The sequence below is a fragment of the Myxine glutinosa genome, chromosome 12, assembly GCF_964187855.1.
Source record: "Myxine glutinosa chromosome 12, kmMyxGlut1.1, whole genome shotgun sequence".
NCBI classification, from domain to species: Eukaryota; Metazoa; Chordata; class Myxini; order Myxiniformes; family Myxinidae; genus Myxine; species Myxine glutinosa.
This window is the reverse complement of record NC_136272.1, coordinates 22,906,072-22,930,941: the sequence shown is the minus strand read 5'-3', so window position 1 is coordinate 22,930,941 and position 24,870 is coordinate 22,906,072. Positions and strand designations below refer to the sequence as shown.

Here is a 24,870-nt window from a genome sequence, read left to right as displayed (position 1 = left end):
CCCAGAGTCCCAATGTCAGTTCATATGTCTTCCGTCACCTTTCTCAACCCACGAACTTGTAGAGAATGGAAATAAACCAAAAAAAACATTTAAAAATGTCATACTATTATATCTTCACTCAGTTTGGAGTGAGTCTTGCACTTGAATACAACATGATTTCCATTTTACAACAACTGTTCATGCTCTTAAATAACTGCCTCAATCAATGAAAATGTTAATAAGAGTCCTTTTCTGGGTTTGCTCCATTTTATACGAATTCCCATAGAGGGAACGACAATGCAGGAGGAGGCCATTCGGCCCAATCAAGCCTGCGAAATGGTTGCCAACCTATGGTTGTTTGCCCATGCTCTATCCTTTTAAAATGTATTAAGCATCAAGGAAAGAAGCAGCACCTACCCATTTTCCCCATTTTCCCCATTTTTAAAGTTTTGGTATGACTCGGCCATGGTTGGTATTCGAACCACCGACCTCCCAGACTCAGAGCAGACCCTCGAACTGTTACATCGCCGACGCTGATCCAACCTAGTCCCAAAATTGCCAAAAAAAATTCCTCTTACTTCCTTCCAAACTACCATAAGTTTCTCTGTACTCTTCTTCACTCTCATACTAAACAATTTGCTCCAAGAAGCACAATATGCAAATTTTGACAAAACAGGAGTGTCGAAGGTATTATGGATAACATTTTATTTTTAGCACAATATAATGAACAGTCAAAACAAGCTAGGCAACATCACAACACGCAATTGAGCAAATGACGTCAGCGGCTGGAGATTGCGTCATTCTTAGTGCTGGTTGGGATGCGTCCCCTCAAAAGGTCTCTGGCGGTAAGAGTCGAGGTGTGACAACACCCAACCACTGGGCCCCAGGAGAGCCGCTGCGAAGGTAATAAACCCCACCAAAGTGTCCTTGAAAAGCAAAAACAATAGAACATCGAAATTGAATTAGAAATTTACAGGATGTTTGATACAGTTAGTCTGATATATAAAGTGGATTTGATACTGGCTCCACGAAATAACCAGGCTGTCGTGTTGTAATTATCATAATTAAGTTCAAGAATACTCTGCGGTATAGTGTGTGGTATATCATTTGGGTAAATATCTAAGGGGCAATACAAGGACACCTTCAGGGGCAATTATGACTTTTGAGTTTTGGGAAGGTGGTGTTGCATGTTTTGTCACTCCTACATCATGGTGACATATCTTTAAACTGTCTAGCCAGGTTTTGAATCCCGGCCCAGCTATAAACTGCCATCCTGGTGTTTCACAGGCAGGGTGATTCATCAATGTGTGTGCCGTCCCTCGGATGGACGTTAAACTGGCTTCCAATCTGCCGGAATTAGTTGCTGGATGTTGAAGATCCCATGGTGTCCTTTGCCACGAGTAGGCGAGTTATTGCCGGCATCCTCAACAAATTCCAAATTCCTGTCCTGACTTCCTGAATCGGAGTGGAAACTCGACCAGGATTGTTGCTTAGTAATTGCTTAGGCATGGTACATGATGATGATGATGATGATGATGATGATGATGATGATGATGATGATGATGATGATGATGATATCATGGCAAATGAGTATGCTGCTCTTTTGTTTGTCTTGTAAATTAATTTTTTGCTAATACAAGTAATTGGTTCCCCGTGGGATATCGGACAATCGGTAATTCTCCAGTGATTTATGCTGCGAGGCATACCTCGGGGGTCGCAGTATTGCTCAACGTGATCATGATATCAGTGTTTTGCTTTATGTGAGAAAACAAATGAATTTGTATTATGTTTATATATGTATATGTGTGTGTGTGTGTGTGTGTGTGCATATACACACAGCATATTATATACGGTGTGTATATATATGTATATATATATATATATATATATATATATATATATATATATATATACATATACATATACATATATACATACATATACATGTATATGTATACATATATATACAGTCACGTGAAAAAGTAAGTACACCCCATGTAAAGTTTTGACTTTTTCAACATATTTCAACATACAGCTATTTGATCTTCATTTCAACAATATTGATAGATAAAGGTGATATAATATAACAAATAATATGAAACATTTACATTTTGTAGTCCATTGTATAATTTAAATAAACATAATTGCAAATTTCGCATGTGGAAAAAGTAAGTACACCCCTGGCTCTAATAGGTGGTATTGCCCCCTTTGGCAGAAACAACCTCAAGTCGGCGTTTCTTATAACTGTCTACCAGTCTCTGACATCGACTGGGAGAAATTTTTGCCCACTCCTCCATGCAGAATTCTTTCAGCTGTGCAATGTTTGAGGGGTTTCTTGCATGCAAAGCTCGTTTCAAATCCCCCCACAACATCTCGATGGGATTTAGATCCGGGCTTTGACTTGGCCATTCCAGAATCCTCCATTTCTTTCTTTTCAGCCATTCCTTGGGGATTTACTGGTATGTTTAGGGTCATTGTCATGTTGCAAGGTCCACCTTCGGTTGAGCTTCAACTTTCCGAAAGATGGCCTCAGATTATCCTCAAGCACCCTTTGGTACAATGAAGAATTCATTGTGGATTCTATGATGATGAGCTGCCCAGGCCCTGATGCAGCAAAGCTGCCCCAAACCATAATATTTCCACCACCATGCTTTACAGTTGGTATCAGGTTCTTGTGGTCAAATGCTGTCTTTGGTTTTCGCCAAACATGTCTTCTGGTACTGTGGCCAAATAGCTATACCTTTGACTCAGCTGTCCAGAGCACATTGTTCCAGAAGTGCTGGTCTTTGCCTAGGTGTTCATTGGCAAACTTTAGTCTTGCCCTGATGTTCTTTCTGGACAGCAAAGGTTTTCTCCTGGCACACCTCCCATGTAGATCAAATTTGTGCAGCCTCTTTCTAATGGTAGACTCGTGCACTTTCACATCAACAGTGGCAAGAGCTACCTGTAGGTCCCGTGATGACATTCTGGGGTTCTTAGAGACTTCTTTCAGCATCTTGCGGTCTGCTCTCGGGCTGAACTTGCTGGGGCAGCCTGGCCTGAACAAGTTGGCAGTTGTTTGGAATTTTCTCCACTTGTAGATGATCTTTCGGACAGTCGAATGATTGATTTCAAATTGTTTGGAGATCTTTTTAAATCCCTTCCCAGACTCGTAGGCATCTATAACCTTTTTTCTGAAGGCCTCAGAGAGCTCTTTTGATCTAGGCATGGTGACGCCACACAATTCAACAACAAAGAGCAAACCAAAGTAAATGTCTGAAGTTTAAATAAGACAGGTTCCTCCAAGATCCTCTCTAACGATGTTCTAATCATTTGCACCTGGGTTGGTGCACCGGATTCTAATTTTAGGTATTGGAAGTAATGATAAATGTTGGGGTGTACTTACTTTTTCCACATGCGAAATTTGCATTTATGTTTATTTAAATTATACAATGGACGACAAAATGTAAATGTTGCATGATATTTGTTATATTATATCATCTTTATCTGTCAATATTGTTGAAATGAAGATCAAATAGCTGTATGTTGAAATATGTTGAAAAAGTCAAAACTTTACATGGGGTGTACTTACTTTTTCACATGACTGTATATACATATACACATACATATATATATATATATATATATTGTTGCGGAACCCAACGTCGGCCTCTTTCCCCCTTATCGAGGGGGGATTAATCCCCTCGTCCATGACTGACCGACGTGGTCCCGGGGGTATGACGTCACGCCCGGTCAGCGCTGGGTAGGGTATTAGGCCCAACCGTCCTATGACCTAAATACTAGCGCCTCCCGGTACGCAAGGAAACACCCCCCGCTCATGGCCGCAGCATAATGGACTGGTTGTGCCGAGCGAAGCGAACTGCGGCGTGAGCCGTTTATCGAAGGGGCTAAACCCGATTCATATTCGTTGGCCGAATCGCGCCACGTACATTCAATTTGGAAACCTATAAAGTGACCGAATGTGAAGAAGAAGACAAGGTAGGAAGAACAGGGATTTATTACTAATTATTATTATTGTACACAATCAAAAAGAACCAAGGAGAAGGAAAGATAACGAAAGTAACTGGAAGAAGAAGAGGAAGACACAGTGCAAATACTAGCTTATACTACAGTCTTACTTATACCACAGGACAACATAAAAGACGGACGACAATCAGACTTACACGGGGGATGAAGGCAGGAACGACTGGCAGGAGGTGGATGGCTGGACGGATGAGGTGGGATCCCAGGGCGAGCAGGATGCGGGTCCGGTTAGTGTGTGCTCGAGGTGAGCAGCCGCCGACCCTGCTCGAGCGGCTTCGCACGGCGACGTTGCTTCACGACCGCGGGTCGAACCGCCGTTAAAGCTCAAAGCTGCGGTGGTTAAAGCTGCGATGGTTCAAGCTGCGATGGTTCAAGCTCCGGTGTTTTTTTTTTTGTTTGTTTTTTATCAATTTTGCCATCCACAAATTCCAACTAATCAAAAAATTTCCAATCACTGCCAATCATTCTACCAATCATCAAATTTTTGCCAATCACAAATTTTGCTTTTCCAATTTGCTACTGTTACCACCCTCACACGTCTACTCACTTGAGCCTCTCGGTGTGCCAATTCATTTCCAAAGCTCGGCTTCTCAAAGCCGAGCAATGAATGCGTTTGGTTCGTTGCCGGCGGTTGGGTCCGTCCGGCATTCGGTGCAGGGAAGGAGGTTTATTCGGGCCGTGATTCCACACACCATCTCGGCACGGAACCGTCCGATGGCCCGATCTCGCCCTGCCGGAACGCCTCCACCACAAGGGGTCGCCGTGACGACCCTTCCGACCGGGTCGCCCGCTCCGCATAGCGGAGCACGGACGCGACCGTTCGGAGCGAGGCCCGGCGTGGATCCCGTATGGCGGTTCCTTCAAAACCGCCGCGGTTATGATCCCCGCTGGTTCCCGCTGCGCACAACGCCCGGCACGAACCGAGGGCTCGCTTCGGCTACAAGTCGATCTAACCGCTATCCCGTTTAACGTCGATGCTCCACTTGCATGCTCACACCCCGCGTTCCGTTCCCTGTCCATCCAGCTGTCTCCGTGCTCTCCATCATTGCACCTTCTCTTACACAACACCCAGGTACACTCATTCCGCTCACAGACTTTGTCACAGACATGACCACCGCACACCTTAGCACACACTCGTCGTTCGCACACCTCACCAACACACCTCTTCGCGCCCACTCCTCGGTCACATTCTCTGTGACAACCACGGGTGTGCTCTCCTCCGCACACCCAATCACGTGCTTCACTACTAACTCCAGTGTGCATTCCCACACGCGCTCGACCATTCCAGGTGTGCATCCTTCCATTCCAGGTGTGCATCCTCTCTCACCTGCTACAACCAACTCGTGCTCCATGTCACTCTCACCACCACACTTGGTCGCGCATTCACCCTTACTCTTGACAGCGCACTCTGTAATCATGCACTCCTCTGTTACACACCTTTTTCGCGCATCCTCTCATGCACACTCTCCCGTTACGCCCTCCGTAACACTCACCACAGGTGTGCATTCTTCCGTTACATCCCCTGTAACACTCCCCATCACGCGCTTCCATGTGCCCCCCCGCACACGCGCCACGACCAACTCACTCTCGACAGCACACTCACTCCTCGGCGCGCACTTTCTCCTCACACACCCCATAGTCGGACATCCTCGCACACCTCCTCCTTCACACTCTGTACCTGTCGCACACTTTACCAGCGGCCTCTCACGAACACCCGGGTTTAACTCAACACCCAAGCCGACTGAATCTCCCCTCACACCATATACATTTCCGAGTATATCGCCACTCACCTTGGCACCTCGTCGTCGCTCCTCTTCCGTCACCTGCAAACTCCTTATTTGGTCAGTAAGCACATCATCATGATTTGAGCACAGACCTTGTACATATTCCATCACCTCCTCCTTTATCTCCCTCTGAGTTTCCCTCCGTCTCTTCTTAATTTCACTCACCCTCTCTTCCACATCCTCAAATTTTTGCTTCACCTCTTTCATTTCCCGGTGCGCCCCTCAATTTCGTCCTCTAAGGCCACCTTGATAGTTTCTATGTGCGTCCTCACCTCCCGTTCTTTCATCTCCATTACTTCTGTTACCTCGTCCAACCTCTTTGTCAACCCCTCATGTACCATCTGACATTCCCTCTTTGTCGCTATAAGTTCCTCTTTTATCTCTTTCTGCGTCGCCTTCAACCCCACGATTACCGCAGTGTTCTTCTCCACTTGCTCCCCTAATTCCTTTTGTCCCACCGTCAGCTGTTCTACTTCCCTCGTTAGATCTTCTATTCCCCCCTGTAACCTAACCATTCTATTTCTCACCTCTTTCTCCATACGCTCCTCACCCCGCTTTACCTCCTCGCGTACCCCCGCGAACTCCTCGCTCACACCCCGTCTGATCTCCTCTCCCATTTCTCCCATCTCCTTGGTAGAGGCTGCCCTCATCTGCTCCAAATCATTCTTCTGGGCATCCAATTTAGTTTCCAACCCAATTTTCACCTCCTCTATCTGATCTCCCATCTGTTTAATTTCCCGGCCGGATTGCTCCCCTATTTCCCTCAATTTGCCTTCCATAGTGTTTTCTAACCCCGTTAACCCATTCTTCACCCCTTTCATCCCATTGTCTAACCCCTCAAATTTGTTGTCTAAACCCCCAAATTTATTGTCTAAATCCTCGAATTTACTGTCTAAACCCTCAAATTTGGCTTCTAGGCCCCCGATTTTGCCGTCAAGCCCCCGATTTGGCTTCCCATATCATTCCTCAATTCCCCTGTTTGATTTTCTAATCCCCCAAATTTACTGTCCAACTTCCCAATTTGGGCGCTGGTACCCCGCGCTTCGTCCCTCATTGCCCCCATTTGGCCCCACATTGCTCCAATTTGGCCCCCCAATTGCTCACCTTGAGCATCCATCTTATCATTTAGCTTCTCCAGGCTTGCCGCGAGTTGAATCAGAAAGAGGTTCATGTCTATCGGCGCCGTGGGCTCGGCCTCCGCGGCGCCGCCCCTTTGTGCACCTGAAACCTCGTGCGTGAGGGCGCCATCTTGTGCACCTGAAGCCTCTGCAACCACATCCTCACTGCTCTCCTCCTACATTTCTCCCACATACATTTCCCTGGGGTCCAGTGTCGCTTCTAAACCATCTAACTCTACCCCCACCAGCATCCGATCGCCTTGACTATCCATGGCACGACTCCATTTGGGATGTTAAACTAAATTTCGGCCGCTCGTAATTTCGACCAAATTTTTTTTCAGATGTTAAAAATTTGGTTCGGGTCCAATCCCACACTCCTGGCACCAATTGTTGCGGAACCCAACGTCGGCCTCTTTCCCCCTTATCGAGGGGGGATTAATCCCCTCGTCTATGACTGACCGACGTGGTCCCGGGGGTATGACGTCATGCCCGGTCAGCGCTGGGTAGGGTATTAGGCCCAACCGTCCTATGACCTAAATACCAGCGCCTCCCGGTATACAAGGAAACACCCCCCCGCTCACGGCCGCAGCGTAATGGACTGGTTGCGCCGAGCGAAGCGAACTGCGGCGTGAGCCGTTTATCGAAGGGGCTAAACCCGATTTATATTCGTTGGCCGAATCGCGCCACGTACACTCAATTTGGAAACCTCTAAAGCGACCGAATGTGAAGAAGAAGACAAGGTAGGAAGAACAGGGATTTATTACTAATTATTATTATTGTACACAATCAAAAAGAACCAAGGAGAAGGAAAGATAACGAAAGTAACTGGAAGAAGAAGAGGAAGACACAGTGCAAATACTAGCTTATACTACAGTCTTACTTATACCCCAGGACAACATAAAAGATGGACGACAACCAGACTTACACGGGGGATGAAGGCAGGAACGACTGGCAGGAGGTGGATGGCTGGACGGATGAGGTGGGATCCCAGGGTGGGCAGGATGCGGGTCCGGTTCGTGTGTGCTCGAGGTGAGCAGCCGCCGACCCTGCTCGAGCGGCTTCGCACGGCGACGTTGCTTCGCGACCGCGGGTTGAACCGCCGTTAAAGCTCAAAGCTGCGGTGGTTAAAGCTGCGATGGTTCAAGCTGCGATGGTTCAAGCTCCGGTGGTTCAAGCTGCTGTGGTTCAAGCTGCTGTGGTTCAAGCTGCGATGGTTCAAGCTCCCGTCTCTGCCGCATCTGACGCATCCCTCTCATCTTCTCGTGGGGGCGTTGCGTGACGGGTTATATAGGCCACACCCTCGAACCTTCGCGAACCTCCCCGATCGCTCTCTCTCCGCCCTCTCAAGCCAAACCCCTCGTGCTTGGTTGGTCGGCAAGGGCTCTCCTGGCTCCACCCTCTGATGACAAGGTGGAGACATGCCTTTCTTCTCCGAGCTCGAGCACGTGGCAATGGCGGCAAATGCAGAAAACCGCCCCATGCAGTTGGCAATGAAGGCTGGCAATTGAAAGGGGATCTATCTTATTTGAATTCGATGCAACGCAATGAATTAGTGGACCACAGAGCCTTATACTGACATTTACTAAGGACATAACTACTGAGGGAAACATGATTGGCTACGTGTGTGCGATGGCTTAACTAAGGACGACCTTTGACCTTTACAATTGGAGGTATTTACAAGGAATATTTGCAGCACACAAAAGGGTATATTTTACAGCAAATTACACACACAGTTCCCAAATCCTCAACAATATATATATGTATTGTTCCGGACTCGGCCTTAATGATTGTGGTTTTGAGTATTGTTGCTGGTTCGAAGCATTCTAGATATTATGCTTATTGTGACTTAAGGGAAAGGGTTGTTGTGAGTAGAAGGTTTAAAAGCCCTCCTGGTAAAATGTGGCCGGAAATCCGGATCGAGACCGGAAGAGGTGGAGCGAAGAAAAGGAGGTGGGAGGAGATCGTCAGGAGACGTGGTGGTTGAAGCTCCGTAGCGAGCATTGTCGAAGGAACGTCGCGAGGGAACTTTTGAGCCTATAAAGGAAGTCCTGCCGTCAGCGTTGTGATCGCTGGGACTGTTCACATCTGCGTGTCCGATCGACGTCGGATTCGGATGAACCCTCGTCGCATAAGTTCGCCTCAAGTACAAGCCCGCCGCCATTGGGACTCGTGCGCGTTGCACGACGTTCGCAGAATAAGGTTGCCGCGTCTGCTGGTTTCGCCTTCCTCGCTGGGTTGCCAAGGACGCGTGTGCGTGCCAGCGGCCTTTGAAGGAGAAGGTGCGGTTTGCGGCTGCATGGTGTACGTGCATGTTTGGAGCGTCTTTGGAAAGCGCCCATACCACCACCATTGTGCGGGAACTGGATCACGTGATCTCGGGGTTGTTTCACTCGACCAAGCCTCAATTGACTTTGAGCAGCCATTGATCCAACGATCGCCGGAGCGACTCGACGTCGCCTTGGAGGAGTACAGAGACATTGGGGGGAAGTGCCGTGAGTTGGGTTAGAGGGATATATAAGGTGGTACCATCTTAAATATTGTGATTGTAATCGTGAATTGATGTATTCACCCTTGATGTGTTTGTGATTGTGAAAATATCCTTGTTCGTTCATAACCCTTGGTGTGGTCTCCTTAATGATCTGATTGGTTTCACCCAAGGATAACATATTTTTCTGCCGGGGCTCCTCTCGAGGTTCGGGGGTCACCGAGACCAGGTAAATAGGGGAGGACCCCGTAACAGAAATTGGGGGCTCGTCCGGGATCTAAAAAAATTCCTAAATTTAGTCCGGGAAGGAATTCCCAAGTTTGGAACTTTTTCCAAAATTCCCAGATTTTTTCCAAAAACCAACAACGACAAAAAAGAAAGAAATAAATAATAATAATACTTTTGTTTTTGTTTGTTAAAAATTTCTTGTGTGAAGGTTAACAGGTGTTACAAGTAGTCACTATGGCATTTGACGCAGAGAAGTTTACGGTGACCCCGAGTGAAGCACAGTTCAGAGCATTAGTAAAATCGGACCTCTGGAAATTGGCCAAACATTTTAGCTTGGAGGTCTGAACTAATATGAAGAAGGCAGAGTTGCAGACAGTGGTGATACAATCTATGGTGGGATTAAAAGCATGGGAAGAGGTAGCCTGGGATTGGTTACCAGAAGAACCAGAAAATGTGGAGCTCCGGAAACTGGAGATGCAATTACGGAGCCAGGAAAGGGAAAAAGCCCAGGAACGAGAACTCCAGGAAAGGTTAAAAGCACAGGAAAGAGAACTCCAGGAAAGGTTAAAAGCACAGGAAAGAGAACTCCAGGAAAGGTTAGAAGACAAAAAAAAAACAGAGGAAAGGAGAGCTGCAAGAGAACTCAAAGCAGAGGAGAGAAGAGCCGAAATGGAGTTAAAGGACCGTGAATTGGCGCGTCAGCAGGAAATTAAAATCAAGGAGCTGGAGTTAATAAGAGAACGGGGAGAGGTACCATCCCTGCAGACTGGCTCGACACCGAGTCAGAACCCTGGGATGTTGGCAGACATGTGAGGCTGGTCCCACCCTTCAATGAGAAGGAGGTAGCCAAGTTTTTTCCACACTTTGAGAAAGTGGCTCGACAGTTAAACTGGCCTGAGGAGTACTGGTCCATACTAGTGCAAAGTGTTCTGGTGGGTAAAGCTCAAGAGATTTATTCGGCTTTACCGATTGACCAGTGTGCAGATTATGAGGTATTGAAGAAACACCTTCTCAAAGCCTATGAATTGGTCCCGGAAGCTATGGGGCAGAAATTCCAGAATGCCAGGAGGAGGGAGAGTGAGACCCACGTGGAGTTTGCCAGATTGAAAGAAACTATGTTTGATAGGTGGTGCGATTCGAAAGGAGTTGGGAAAGACTTCGAACTATTGCGACAATTGATCCTGGTGGAGGAATTCCAACAGTGTGTCCACGAGGACATTAAAATACACCTGGAGGAAAGGAAAGTACCAAAGTTGTATGAGGCAGCGACCATGGCAGATGACTATGCCTTAACCCACAGGATGGGGTACCGCAACCCCAACTTCTCGCCTAGACTTAGCCAGGGGAGCTATGGTACGGCAGGGGTGGAGAACGAAAATTCATGGGGGCGGCCTCGAGAGGAAGACCACTCTGATATCAAGACTTCTAGAGGTCAGAAGTCAAAGGTTTCAAGGCAGACGTATCCTCCGTGGGCCTCGAGGCAGACCACGAGGTTCTCCTCCGGGCCTACTTGCGCTTTTTGCCATAAACCAGGACACTTGATGTCCCACTGTCATGCTTTGGGAAAGGAAAATCAAGAGCGGAGTCCGACTAGTACAACTCCGAATGCGATGGCAACCGTGAGAAACCGCCCGCAGAAGAGTTACCAACCATTTATTTATGAGGGGTTTGTCTCACTGGAGGGAGACTCGACTAACCCAAGACCTGTTAGGGTATTGAGGGACACAGGAGCACATCAATCCTTAATGCTTGAAGGCATTTTGCCATTGTCGGAGAGTACAGCAACTGGTGATAGTGTTCGGTTACAAGGGATCGGTGGCTGGGTTAGCGCTCCCCTTCATGTCATCAATCTAGAGTCTGATTTGGTGTCAGGACCGGTCACCGTGGGGTTACAAGCCACTCTTCCTGTAGAGGGAGTATCAGTTGTGGTTGGGAATGATTTGGCCGGGGGCCAAGTTTCTAGTAACCTGATGGTTGTGAAAGAGTCCGATATGGGAAATAACACCACACCAGTCAGGGATGGAGGCAAAGTTGGCAAGTTTTTGTCGGTGGACTGAACTTCAAAACAAAGGAAGAGGTTCTGGAGTCTACCTTCAACCAATATGGACAGCTTCTGGAAGTGCTGCTGATAAAAGACAGGGAGAGCCAAAAGTCAAGAGGGTTTGGCTTTGTCACATTTGAAAACTCAAAGGACACCAGAAATGCAGAAAAGGATCTGAATAACCAGGAGTTGGAGGGTCGGACCATAACAGTAGGGAAGGCATTTTGTCGGCGTCGAGGGGGCTACAGAAGTGGACAGCTTGGCGGTAGTGTTGGTGGTGGCCGCAGCCGATAGTGCTATGGAGGCTCCCAGAGTTACAGCAGCTCCCGAAAGAACGACTATCAGGGTAGCGGCCGAGAAGGAGACCGCTATTCACTTCGCTCTCTGTACGCACCTCGTTCAGAATTGCCTGTTTTGATGTGTACCCTTGTGACCTTACCCCTCGCTCACCTGTCTTCTGTTCCCCTGTCTCCCACCCGAGGACTGTGCTCTCTGGGCACCGAGGGGAGCGTGCGGGAGTCTGCCATTGTGTGCCCGAACTCTCGCAACCACAGCTGCCTGCATCGATGCACCACTTATGGACCACATGTCTGTAGCTGAGCACCACTCATGGACCCCACGGGTTGGGGCATGGCCCCTCTGCTGGAACCGGCCACGAGGGCCCAGGATCTTGCTTGCGGACCTCGGTGACGTGGCACCTATGCCATACAGGTGAACCACCCCTAGTCGGCCCTCCTGGGCCATAAATAAAAAGTGGACACGTTTTGTGCTTTTTATGTCCAAATAGGCCGCAACCAAGAAGATAAGAATGACAACATCAGGAAGAACATTGGCCAGCAGAGGGAGCCGAAGAGGAAGACCAGCACCAGGGGTTTGTTTTCTTTATTACGAACTGTGATGACTGTGCACTGGTTGGTGCTTTATGGTGTTTTGGTGCGTTTTTGGTGCTTTATGGTGCGTCGATGCAGTGCAGGCTGTCTCCCCCCCCAGAAAGAACAATCACAGGTCCTGGGTTAGTTTTGTAAATACCAGCCTCAATTGTAAATAATGCTCCCCACCGTAAATGTGTAGTTTGAAAACCATTCCGCAATTCGGTTAGCTGTGGGCGTAAATCTGTTAGGCAGGGTGCAATGCAGCAGCAGGACATATTTATCTGTGTTTTAAAATTGTCGCACTCAGGGTCAGGTTAAATGTAGAGGGAATTACACCTACGTGCCACATTAAGCTAAAGTTTTATAGGCCGGAGCACGTGCCTAGGAGGATGAGGGTGCAGTGTTGTGGATTTGAGAATTGTTGTGGTTTTGTATTGTTGTAAGTGTAATGAATTGTTGTAAAATATCACCCTCCGTGTTGTGTGTAAAGGTCAAAGGTCGTCCTCCTAGTTAAGCCATATACAATCACGTAGCAAATCATAGATTTCCCTTTTCAGTAGTTATATCCTTATTATGTGTATTAGTTTAAGGCTCTGTTCCAAATAGTTGACACTGCGTTGCCCTGATGAAGCCCCAACAAGGGCGAAACCAGGTCGGTAACTGTGAGTTTTGCATGCACTTGTGACAGTATCTGTATTTATAATCCATAATGACGCACTGCTAGATGGTTCCTCTGGAACTTTGCAGGCAAGGCGGACGTGCATGGCGATGACGTCATGTTGTCCGCTCATTAGGTTGGAGAACCAGATTACAGATACCATTATTAGTAACTCCCAACCGCAACCAGGTCGACTCCATATGATGAGTGGATACCAGAGATAACGTCACTGCATGGCAGGCGGTGCTTATCGCTCCCAGCAAGGTGCAGCAGCAGCTGTATGGGACACCTTGCTGGCGGTTCTCCACTGATGATATGAAGGTCGCATAGTGACTGATATAAAAACCGAAAGGGTCACAGAGTTACAAGTGTATGGAAAGCCTCACTGCGTTGCCCTGATGAAGCCCCAACAAGGGCGAAACCAGGTCGGTAACTGTGAGTTTTGCATGCACTTGTGACAGTATCTGTATTTATAATCCATAATGACGCACTGCTAGATGGTTCCTCTGGAACTTTGCAGGCAAGGCGGACGTGCATGGCGATGACGTCATGTTGTCCGCTCATTAGGTTGGAGAACCAGATTACAGATACCATTATATATATATATATATATATATATATATTGTTACGGACGCGGTTTAGATGTTATTTACCGAGCGGTGGTATTGCCGCGACCTAACAGTTCCCCCGATTCTCCCCCAACTCACCCGATTCACCCAGACGTTGACCAAATCGCGCTATGCCAAATCAATGATATAAAGGACACGACGACTGGGAAAGAGGAAACGACGCAAGGGGTACAGTTCTCAAGACCTCCGGAGGAGGGTATAATTACAGTGGTGGAGAAAAGGGGGTAGATTACACGGCAGAGTGAGGTAAAAGACACAGAAGAGATGGGCACTTAAATACAATCTTATCTATTCCCGGACAGACCACAGACAAATGGAACAAGGCTGACTTACACAGGGATTGATGGCAGGGAGGGACAGGTAGTTCGATGGCACAAGGTGCACCTTGGCTCGGGGACAGGATAAAGCACGGTCCAGTCCAGAAGATGCGGGGAGGCCTCACAGCGCTCGGAGGTGGTCTTGCTTGCTCCAAGCTCAGCGCGCATCTGACGTCACCTCCCTCTCCCTGCGCATGCTCAGCGGGGAGTGACACGCCTTCGGCTGGTTGGCTCCGCCCCACTGGGGCCGGTCCGCCGCTTCCATTGGGTGCGGGGGTTACTGGGCTCCGCCCTTGACGAGGAGCTGACAGGGAGCCCCTATTTGGTAACCCCGTCGAGCACATGTTCGATGGCGGCTCGTTGGGAAGGCCTGATGCCCTCCCAACACCCCCTACCAACCAAGCCGGAGTGAGGACGCGCACTTCCCGCGCCCGCCGCTGCCGTTGCTGTTGTTGTTGTTGTTGTTGCTGAACCGTGAGGAAGAGCTGCGGGGAGGTATTGGGAGGTCCTAAACTTCCTAACGGTGCCATACAATCACATTCTGGTGCAACGAAGGGTCAGAATTAATGGAAACGAGTCCTTAACTGACATAGACTAAGAATAACTAGCAAGATGTCCTATAGTTGTCTTACATGAGATGCGGTGAACCTGGGCACGACATTTAATGGGGGAAATAGGGGGAGGTCGGGTCTACAGAGTGTTGTTTACAGAAAATGGGACTAGGGAATGGGGGATTGGGGATAGTTGGGAAGTATTGAGGAAATAGGGGAATATTTACAAGCGGATATGGATGGATGCAAATCCCATATCCGCACCAATATATATATATACATATATATATATATATATATACATATATATATATATATATATATATATATATATATATATATATATATATATATATATATATATATATAAATGTCGAGATCATGCCTTTTATTGTGCCTTATGTAATTGTGGTTTGCATTTAATAATGGTTGCTTTGTGAAAAGGATAAGGGGGAAAAGCCCAGGAACGAGAACTCCAGGAAAGGTTAAAAGCACAGGAAAGAGAACTCCAGGAAAGGTTAAAAGCACAGGAAAGAGAACTCCAGGAAAGGTTAGAAGACAAAAAAAAACAGAGGAAAGGAGAGCTGCAAGAGAACTCGAAGCAGAGGAGAGAAGAGCCGAAATGGAGTTAAAGGACCGTGAATTGGCGCGTCAGCAGGAAATTAAAATCAAGGAGCTGGAGTTAATAAGAGAACGGGGAGAGGTACCATCCCTGCAGACTGGCTCGACACCGAGTCAGAACACCTGGGATGTTGGCAGACATGTGAGGCTGGTTCCACCCTTCAATGAGAAGGAGGTAGCCAAGTTTTTTCCACACTTTGAGAAAGTGGCTCGACAGTTAAACTGGCCTGAGGAGTACTGGTCCATACTAGTGCAAAGTGTTCTGGTGGGTAAAGCTCAAGAGATTTATTCGGCTTTACCGATTGACCAGTGTGCAGATTATGAGGTAATTTTCCCCCTGGATAAGGGGGAAAGAGGCCGACGTTGGGTTCCGTAACAATATATATTGTTGTGGATTTGAGGACTGTATATATATTTTTTATTGTGTGCTGTATTATTATTATTATTGTTGTTGTTGTTGTGCTGTGCCTCCTGCCTCCGGAGCTGTGTAAGATCAAAAGGGCGTCCCATAGTTCACAAGCATACATGTCAGCCAATCATAGGATATTCATGTTCGATAGTTATATCTTATTCTGTGTATTAGTGTAAGGCTGTGTCTTCCATTAATTGAAATACTCCATTGCACCAGTAAAAGAGATAGATTCCCTTCATTCCCATTCCCACAACCTCCATTCCCCCTTTTCGTCGTTTGGCAATTACCTCCCCTCCAAAACCGCCATTGAACCTGTGCTCGGGTCGGAGAAGAAAGGCGTGCCCGCCCGTCGTCATCAAGGGCGGAGCCAGAGGGTCGCGCGACCAACCAGGGCCGAGGTGAGCACCCCCGATGGGCGTGTCCAAAGCGCCGGGGGGCGTGATCGCTGGGGGCGCTATAAAAGGGCGCAACCGGAAGTGAGCTGGAAGAGATGCACTCTGGGTTGGTCGGAGAAAGAGAGAGAGAGAGAGGAGGAGTTGGTCGCACCGAGAAAGAGAGAGAGAAGAGTTGGTCTGAGTCGGTTGCAAAAGGAGGGTCAGTGGTCACAGTTGGTTGCGGTGGTGAGGAGTCGGTGGTGAAAAGCGAGTGAGACAAGTCCTGGGAACGCAGCGGACGGAGGCCGCAGCCGCAAGACCACCCAACCGCCAAAGGGGGCCTGAACGGCGGTTTGGAGCAGGGCCAAAGAGGAACGGCGGCTGCTGAACGCGCCGGTTGTGCTGCGGGACCCCCTTTGGACCTCTCCCTCTCCCTCCAGCCATCCACCTTCTGCCATTCCTGGCATCCCCCGCGTGAGTCAGCGTTCTGTTTGTTCTGTCCTGGGATAAGTTAAGCCTGTAGGTAAGCTAAATTTGCACTGTGTCACCTGCGTCTTATGTGTTGTAAATAAAACTTGATTGCTCCTTTTTGCTTGTGTGTGTAAATAATAAAACCCATTACTCGTCTGTACGTCTTCTCGTTTTATTCCTTTTCCTCTTTGCATTCGTCGTTTTTGTCTTTTCCCCTCATTGAGCAGCTGCGGTGCGATCCGGCCAAAGTCTGGGTGAATCGGGTGAGTTTTGTTAGGTCGCGGTCTTACACCACCGCTCGGTCTATAACATCCAAACCGCGATCTATAACAATTGGTGTCAGGAGTGGGATTCGAGGCCCGACCAAATTTTTTTAAAAAAAGGAATAGAGGAAAAAAAAAAAATTTGGTCAAAATTTGGAGCGGCCGAAATTTGTTTTGTTTTACAAAACCTGAATTTTGAAATCGCGCCATGGCTGTTCAAGGCGACGGGATGCCGGTGGGAGAGATAGAGGGGTTAGAAGTAACCCAGGATCAAATGGAGGGGAGCAATGAGGAGGCGGTTGAGGGGGTATCAGACGCACAAAATGGCGCCTTTGCGCACGCGGTTACAGCGGCACCAAATCTAGCCGCGCCCGTGACCGTAGTAGCGCCGCTGGGGAATTCGGACCTTTTTATGATGATACAAATGAGGGCCCTTATGGAGAGGCTAGAAGCAAAAATGGATGCCATGATAGACAAAACAAGTTGTGATCGGGGAAAATTGGAGGGAATAAATGACCGGGCCAAAGAAGTAAATGAGGGACTGGCGAGGGACAGAGTCGCATATGAAGCAAGGGAGGAGCAGAGGGACAGAGACCGCAAGTTGGGCGAAAGGGTCCCAGGGGTGCATGACGAGGTAAAGCGGGTCGAAAAGCGCTGGTTGAGCGAAGCAGAGGAAAGCACGGGTACAATGACGGGGGTAGAAATCGCGACACGGGCTTTGGAAAAGCCGGCGACCGATGAGGTAGAGGAGGGTGTTTTATTAAAGCCAACGGTCGCCGAGGTTAATAAAGAAAAAGCAGGAGCGGGAATTAAAATTGAAGAGATGACGGAGGTAGCCCGGGAATTGCAGGGAGAAATGGATTATGTACAAAGTCCCTGCTCACATCACGATGCTGTGCTTAACCCGAATGGAAGTTTGCAGGTTCGCGTGGAGAAAAGGATCCCCCAGGTGAGTCGTGCTGTTGTGTATTGTGCGGGGAGATTTTGTAAGAGGATGTTTAGCGACAAAAGAATTGTCGCGCGATTGGGATCGATATGGCACCCGGGCGTTGGTGAAGGGTCCCGTGTGAGTGGAAATGGCACGCGTGGGAGAAAAAAGTGTGCGTCGGCGAGTGGGTGTGTTATAAAGTGTGGGAGTGAAACCGAGTGCGAGCGAGAATGCACGTCGGGGTGTACGGAGTGTGACACGAATAGTGAGTTGGTGGTGGCGCAGGTGCGAGAGGGCACATCGGAGCGCGAGTGTGAAACCGAGTGCGAGCGAGAATGCACGTCGGGGTGTACGAAGTGTGACATGGAGAGTAAGGTGGTGGTGGAACGTGTGCGAGAAAGCACACCTGAATTGGTCATGGCGCGGGTGTGGGAGAGCCCATGTGAGCGCGTTAGTGGGTGGATGCAAGAGTGCACGCCCATGGTGAGTGTTACGGAGGACGTAACGGAGGAGAGGTGTGGACCAAAGTGTGCGCGAGAGGTGTGGTGTGTAACAGGGAGAGCGTTGGTGGAATGTACGGACGGCGTTGGAACGCCAGGTTTTGTGAGGGTGAAAGGGGTAGCGTATGCTTGTAAGCATGCAAGTAAAGCATCGATGGTAACCAGGTTAGCGGTTAGGGCAACGGATAGCCGATGCGAGCGCTCGGTGCGAGGGGCGGTGCTTTGTTGGGTGCGAGGCCCGGCGCGGGTCGATGCTGCGTCGCTTCTCTTCGAAGCGTCGTTGCCGATTCGGGCTTGGCCCCGCCCCGCACGGTCGAGTCCGGGCTTTGTCGGGCGAGGTGACCGGTCCGGTTCAAGGGCGAGTGGGAGGAGGCGGAACGGTGCCCCCTCGTGGGGACGGGGTTCCGACCGGGGGAGATTGAGCCATCGGGCCCGGGACCGCAAGGTGCCGCGCCGAGATGGTGCGTGGAGCCTCGGTCCAACCAAACCACCTCCCTTGAACCGAAAGCCGGACGGATTCAACCTGCAGGCAACCAAACCACCCGAATTCATTGCTCGGCTTTACGAAGCCGAGTTTAATGATGTCATGACGCACCGAGAGGATGTAATAAGTAGACGGATGATGATGGTAGTGATTTGAAACGAAATTTAGAAAAGTGAATAGAATTGGCAGTAAATGGAAAATTTTTGAATTGGTTGGAATTTGGACGAGCAAAATTGATAGAGAGACCCCCGATGTGGTGGGATGGCAAATCCACCATCCCTCACAGATGGGGGGCAAAGGAGCTATAGCTTATGGGGTGTATGGCAGTGAAAACTAGCGCGGGTGGGTTAGGATATATCGTGTGTAGGGCCCTAGAAGAGATTGACATTAGGTGACGTTAAGTTTAGTTAGTGACTGATACCTGTAGCGGGGACGCAGGTAGATTAGTGTGGATGATAATGACGAGGGAGCGCAATAGTTTAAAGGGACGACTGGGAAGCGCGAGTTTCAGAGGGGAGTAGTTAGCTGAGATGATGCCGTGTGTGTGAGAATTGAACAGGTGTGATTGCACAGGTGTGCAACTGGACAGGTGAGTGGAGCAGTGTATGAGGGAGTAGTGGTGATTGCGTGTTGTGTTGACCAAATGGTCCAGGAAGAAAGGAGGGTGCAGGTGGCACCAAGAATGAGAGCACAGGTGTGCAAGTACAGGTGTGTGGAGAGAGTTGGAGTAAGTGGTACGGAGTGGTGTGCATGGTGCGAAGGTGTGGATGGGGGAAGAGTGGACCCCCATCACGGATACCCGGGGCGGGTAGTGTAAGTGTTAGGTAGAGGGTACAGGTAAATTGTGGTTGGATATTGGCATTTGTGGTGCGGGTGACAGAATGGTATTGTGGATGGGTGCATTAGTGTCGTGGAAATGGCTGGGCGTGTAGCCTGTTAGTGTGTGTAGTTGGTTGGGCACTCCACCACTGTGAGGATGTCGGCCAGGTGAGGCCGCAGGTGGGCTCTGGGAGCCGGTAGTTGTGAGTGGGTGCCTGAGGATCCCGGGTGTGGATCGGGCAGCCCAGTGCCAGAGAGGGCACCGAGTGGGGAGAGTGCCAGAGGGCCTTCCCCAGGTAGTTAGGTTAGGGTAAGGAGCAGGTAAGCTCGGAGGCAACTACAGTGGTGGAGGTGTGCAGGTGGGTAGACCCGCTGGGAGAGGTACACGTCGCGGCCCAGAAATTGTGCGAGGGCACCGGGAGATGAATCGGGGGAGTGAGACCCCAAATTGAAAAGCACCACAGTTGGCCAATGGGAATTGGTTTTTAGAACCCATAGTGTAAGAGGGCCAATGGTTTGGCCGGAGAAAGACCCCGGGTAATGTAAAGTTGTTAAAGTCATTTAGAAAATAGTTAGGATGAAGGATCTCCTCGCACCATCTGCATCCACTCACCTGAGGTGACAGGTACTCCACACCATGCCATGTTTTGATTATTTTTTATGATGCAAATGTTTGGATTGTGAGACGCATCATGACGTGGGTGTGACATTGTGCGTAATTCCATCTCTCCCTCCTTATGAGGATTGATGATGAATTGGTGATGGCAAATTTTGAAGTAGAGGGATTGTAGAGACGAATATGGTATAGGGGAAATATGGGGAAGACGTGACAGTAGTGACGAATTTGTAAATGTGTAGATTTTTGTACATATGGGGTAAGGGCAAGGGTAGGGTAGGTGACAGGGGGGTGACGTACGGTAGGGACGAGCTTTCTCACTTCGCCCTCCGTACGCATTTCGCCTTGCATTGCCTTATTGATGTGTACCCTTGTGACCTTACCCCTCGCTCAATTGTCTTTCTTTTGTCTCCCACATGACCTGTGCGCCGTTGGGCGCCGAGGGGAGCGTGCGTGGGTCGGCCATTGTGCGCCCGAAATTCCCAGAACCAGCTGTCTGCATTGATGCACCACATTATGGACCACATGCCTGTGGCCGAGCACCACTTATGGACCCCATGGGTTGGGGCATGGCCCCTCTGCTGGAACCGGCCATGAGGGCCTGAAATCTTGCTGGCGGACCTTGGCCACAGGGCACCGATGCCCCACAGGTGAACCACACATAGTCGGCCCTGTGGGCCATAAATAAAGCAAATAAAAAAGGACACATTGGGCACACTTTATTGAAAATAGGCCGCCAGTAAGCAAAGCAAAATGAAAATGACAACATCTGGAAGACAAATAATAATCACCAGCAGAGGGAGCCGAAGAGCAAGAGACCACCTGCAGGGTTAGGGGTTGTTGATTTTATTTTATTGTTGAACATTGATGAACAATGGTGACTGCACCGATTGGTGCTTGGGCTTGTATTGGTGCGTTTTTGGGTGCGTTCATGGTGCGTCGATGCAGAGCAGACTGTCTCCCCCCCAGAAAGAACAATTACAGGTCCTGGGTTAGTTTTGTAAATAAAAGTAGCGTCAATTGTAAATAATGCTTCCCACCGTCAGTGTATAGTTTGAAGACCATTCCGCAATTCGGTTAACTGTGGGCGAAAGTCTGTTAGGCAGGGTGCAATGGAGCAGCGGGACACTTATTTATGTTTAAACTGTCGCACTCAGGGTCAGGTTAAAAATAGAGGGAACTACACCTACGTGTCACGCTAAAGATAAAAGTTGTAGGCCCGGGACGTGCCTAAGAGGAGGAGGGTGCAGTGTTGTGGATTTGAGGACTGTATATATTTTTTTTATTGTGTGCTGTATTATTATTATTATTGTTGTTGTTGTTGTGCTGTGCCTCCTGCCTCCGGAGCTGTGTAAGATCAAAAGGGCGTCCCATAGTTCACAAGCATACATGTCAGCCAATCATAGGATATTCATGTTCGATAGTTATATCTTATTCTGTGTATTAGTGTAAGGCTGTGTCTTCCATTAATTGAAATACTCCATTGCACCAGTAAAAGAGATAGATTCCCTTCATTCCCATTCCCACAACCTCCATTCCCCCTTTTCGTCGTTTGGCAATTACCTCCCCTCCAAAACCGCCATTGAACCTGTGCTCGGGTCGGAGAAGAAAGGCGTGCCCGCCCGTCGTCATCAAGGGCGGAGCCAGAGGGTCGCGCGACCAACCAGGGCCGAGGTGAGCACCCCCGATGGGCGTGTCCAAAGCGCCGGGGGGCGTGATCGCTGGGGGCGCTATAAAAGGGCGCAACCGGAAGTGAGCTGGAAGAGATGCACTCTGGGTTGGTCGGAGAAAGAGAGAGAGAGAGAGGAGGAGTTGGTCGCACCGAGAAAGAGAGAGAGAAGAGTTGGTCTGAGTCGGTTGCAAAAGGAGGGTCAGTGGTCACAGTTGGTTGCGGTGGTGAGGAGTCGGTGGTGAAAAGCGAGTGAGACAAGTCCTGGGAACGCAGCGGACGGAGGCCGCAGCCGCAAGACCACCCAACCGCCAAAGGGGGCCTGAACGGCGGTTTGGAGCAGGGCCAAAGAGGAACGGCGGCTGCTGAACGCGCCGGTTGTGCTGCGGGACCCCCTTTGGACCTCTCCCTCTCCCTCCAGCCATCCACCTTCTGCCATTCCTGGCATCCCCCGCGTGAGTCAGCGTTCTGTTTGTTCTGTCCTGGGATAAGTTAAGCCTGTAGGTAAGCTAAATTTGCACTGTGTCACCTGCGTCTTATGTGTTGTAAATAAAACTTGATTGCTCCTTTTTGCTTGTGTGTGTAAATAATAAAACCCATTACTCGTCTGTACGTCTTCTCGTTTTATTCCTTTTCCTCTTTGCATTCGTCGTTTTTGTCTTTTCCCCTCATTGAGCAGCTGCGGTGCGATCCGGCCAAAGTCTGGGTGAATCGGGTGAGTTTTGTTAGGTCGCGGTCTTACACCACCGCTCGGTCTATAACATCCAAACCGCGATCTATAACAATATATACTGTATATATAAATATAATTTTTTGTTGTTCACATATAGTAATCAAAGATCATGGAAGGGAAAATTCTAATGCGCTATACTCTGTCAAATAGCGTCTCCGCTGCCAAAGCAGTTTTTTCACATGGGTTATATTGGGCCTTTTTTTGAAATTTTTGAAAAGAAAAGTTGGATTTTCTTTGGAATTGTTCTATAGTACCGAATATAATCCGTTGTAGCTCTGTGAAAGGTAATATTAAATGATCTCCAACCCCATTCGTTAGTGAGTGTAGTGAAGAGTTTTCGGCCCGCAAACAAAAAAAAATCGATTTCTTCAAAATATCAACAGGATGAGACCATCAACCCTGCCAGTACTAACTAAGGAAAGCACAAATTAAGAGAGGGTAAGTCGACAAAGAACAAGTGAGAAAATAGGAAAGTGGACAGATTAATCTGAAATTCCATGTAGTAATTACCTTATCTCAATGCCTAGCGTCACACCTGGAGACCAGGTATGTGTTCAGTTACCAAGTTTCTTGTAGAGGGCTCTCCAAGTGATTTCGGCACTCAAACAAGCACTCCAGGCGAAACCGTTGATAAGGAACGGCTCGCTTGGCAAGCGCTAGCAAGCTGCTTGGTAACTGACCACACACCTCTGATTTAACTTTCTCGAAGCAAATCCAGGACACATGCAAATTCAACAAAACAACACAATTAATATGAATAACTAATTAAAAATGTATTTTATAAAGCCACCTGTACTATAATGGAATAAGATAAAATAACGCATCGTATAAATAGAATACGAATTTTTTTTTTTTAACCGAATCATATATCAGTTTTAAATGATGTTTAACGTCTTTTAAAAGTGCACCCGAGAGGGTCTTGTCTTACCCGGACCCCCAGATACTTGTCGTCCCCGGAGTGGGCGGACATCCTCCTGGAGTACAGGAACTCCCGGGGGTATAAGCGGCACACACTTCGCACTGGGATCGACATGGTCGTGCTGAGAGTGTGTGTGAGTGTGCGAGTGACGAGTGTGCGAGACAAACTCTTTCCCTGGTCCCACCCCCACCTCCCTCTTCCCCCCACCAATCCGCACCCGCACCCGCTCACAGCCCTCCCCCCGCCCCCGCCACGTTCATTGGCTCTGATGCTCAAGAGGCAATTTAGTGCGAATCTCTTAACATTCACGACACGTAAGGAAAACTTTCATTGAAATTGCGATACCTCCATCAAAAAGTTCGTAGAACGGGTGGGAATGTGACAGAGAGCTGTGCGCACACGCTCGTCTCTAAGCTGTCGATCCTGGGTTCGAATCCCGACGCGGCCTTTCGTCGGCAGGGTGCGAGAGGCGCGAGACTGGCGTCCGCAGACATTCGTTGGTGGACGTTAAAGATCCCACGGTGTCCTTCGCGAAGAGTAGGCGAGCTATCGCCGGCACCCTGAACAAATTACATAATTGCCGCCCTAATCTACAGGGGGGCACTGCATCGGGGGTACATTGGTGCCCGTCAGCCACTTAATGCCACCCGCAGCCATGTGCTGCATACAAAACTTCATAGAATACTTACGCTGACTAGTGAACTTGGTGCGAGCCAACTCTTCTGTTTTTGAAGGTTTTAAAAAATTTGATCCAATATGGTTGCCAGACCACGTGAGTGATGACATCATAAATATATATTCTATAATATAATTGTTGCGTTGATCACGCTCAATAAATTTTAAACTGATCAGACTAAGAGTTGTCCCTGTCGAATCATGACGTCATAATTAAGGCACCAATGACGTCAGTCATCGTTAACAACACTTATTTCCCATATGGAGTTCTTTGTAATGAGCCATGCTTCAATTTTTTTCCATGTAGCGGCTTTGGAGATGTGGAGGTGCAGTTTTTCGGGTTTTCCAAGATGGCGCCTGTACCACGTGACCTATGACGCCATAATCATCATGAAATATTATACAGCAGGAGGCGCTTCCATGGTGAAAATTTCGTGTCCATCAGACCAACGTGTACTTGTCGAATTATGACGTCATAATGAAGGCACCGATGACATCAACATTAACATATCTTATTCCCCATGGGGAGTACTTCGCAATGAGCCTTGTTTCAATTTTTTTCCATTGAGCTATTTCAGAGATATAAAGGTGTAATGGTTTTTCATGATGGCGTCCATACACGTGACGTATGACGTCATAATTATGGATTTTAAAAAATTATACAGGCGGAGGCGTTTCTGTGGTAACATTTCGTGTCAATC

At 48.5% G+C, this 24,870-nt stretch overlaps 1 long non-coding RNA gene across 1 annotated transcript; it reads right to left on the bottom strand.

Annotated features, from left to right (window-relative positions):
- Nucleotides 1-660: 660 nt before the first annotated feature.
- LOC137437402 (uncharacterized) lies at nt 661-23,638 on the bottom strand. The gene is made up of 2 exons (XR_010986524.1): nt 23,504-23,638; nt 661-905 (listed from the first exon to the last, which is right to left on the bottom strand). It is a non-coding gene; the product is annotated as an uncharacterized LOC137437402 (long non-coding RNA).
- Nucleotides 23,639-24,870: the final 1,232 nt, after the last annotated feature.